This window comes from Capsicum annuum, chromosome 12 (genome assembly GCF_002878395.1).
Source record: "Capsicum annuum cultivar UCD-10X-F1 chromosome 12, UCD10Xv1.1, whole genome shotgun sequence".
Classification (NCBI taxonomy): domain Eukaryota; kingdom Viridiplantae; phylum Streptophyta; class Magnoliopsida; order Solanales; family Solanaceae; genus Capsicum; species Capsicum annuum.
The window spans coordinates 52,734,353-52,735,781 of record NC_061122.1 but is presented as its reverse complement, the minus strand read 5'-3'; the positions used below and the strand labels follow the sequence as shown (position 1 = coordinate 52,735,781).

Sequence of the window (1,429 nt, the reverse complement as noted above, 5' to 3'; positions counted from 1 at the left end):
GACAGGGATGTACTTAGATGCCTTACTTGATTCATATGTAGGATGATAGCTTTAATTAACTTAATTGGATTATTACATCTCATTCAACGATGTAGTTGTAATATCCATATTAGGTAAAAGACTATAGGTTGGGAAATCAGGATCATGCAATTAATCCTACGAATCAACAACCAAGACAAGCAAATTAGCGGATGAGGTTCAATAAAATAGTATGATTGTTCGGAGTGCTTTAACCCTGGCTTTCTCCATTGATGATTCCAAGAATTTAATTTTCACATTATTTATTTTATTTTTAATTTACAAAAATTACAAACTCTCTTTTTTGTTACTTTCGCACTAAATTAATCTAGAAGGTGAACTAAAATTAAATCATTACCAAATCAAGTCTATGTGGGATCGATATTCGACTTTCTTGAAGGTCACTATATTACTTGGCAGACCACATACACTTACGTGTGCACTTGGGCGCTGTCAAGTTTTTGATGCCGTTATCGGAGACTTGTATTTTGGCAATTGTTTATTTTAGTTTTACTTTTGGATTTATTTGGCGTTTTTTCGCTTGGTCTTGATTTTGTTTTTACAGGAAATAGGTTAAAAGGATAATAAGCTGGCAACGGATCAGGAGTTGGTTGAACCAAACTTGATACCCGAGCAGCTTTACCATCAACACAGGAGAGAAGCAATCCTTCTCTCAAGAATTCCGCAAATTTGAGAAGACCAAGAGCGCACTGTTCCTATGGCTGAACAACAAGCAGTCGATATGAAGGTTAGGAAAGTGGCAGTCCCACTTCCAACGAACTTGACTTCCCCAATTCAAAGACCGGCAGCTGAGGAGAATTTTGAGTTGAAATACAATATGGTGCAGCTTCTTATTAGCAGTGGACAGTTTGCAGGACTTTCACACGAAGATCCACAAGCCCACTTGCAGACCTTCATTGAGCTTACAAATACATTCACTCCAACCAGGGTGACTCTAGATTATGTGAGGCTGACACTCTTCTCCTATTCACTTATTGGGGAAGCTAAAAGGTGGTTGAATGTAAAGCCGGTCAATTTAATCACAACATGGGATGACTTAGCCAGAAGGTTCCTCATCGGATTCTTTCCATCAGGCTAGACTGCGAATTTCGCAGTGAGATAGTAAGCTTCAAACAGAAGCCTGATGAAAATCTATATCATGCTTGAGAATGTTTCAAGGCCCTTATTTAAGATTGTCCACACCACCAACAGTCGAATGAGGTACTTGCTCATACTTTTGTAAAAGCTCTTGATTACAATACGAAGATTTTGCTAGATTTAGACGCAGGTGGTCAAGCATTAGAGCTAACTTATGATGAGATGTACACATTGCTGAACTGCATAGCACAAGGAAATTCAGAGTGGCATTCAAATTCTAGAAGTGCCACAAAAAAAATTACGGGTGTGTTGA

The 1,429-nt window shown here is 38.2% G+C and overlaps 1 non-coding gene across 1 annotated transcript; it reads right to left on the bottom strand.

The window, feature by feature from the left end:
- Positions 1 to 1,123: 1,123 nt before the first annotated feature.
- LOC124889934 lies at positions 1,124 to 1,229 on the bottom strand. Its single transcript, XR_007048846.1, has one exon. It is a non-coding gene; the product is annotated as a small nucleolar RNA R71 (small nucleolar RNA).
- Between the last annotated feature and the right edge of the window lie 200 nt (positions 1,230 to 1,429).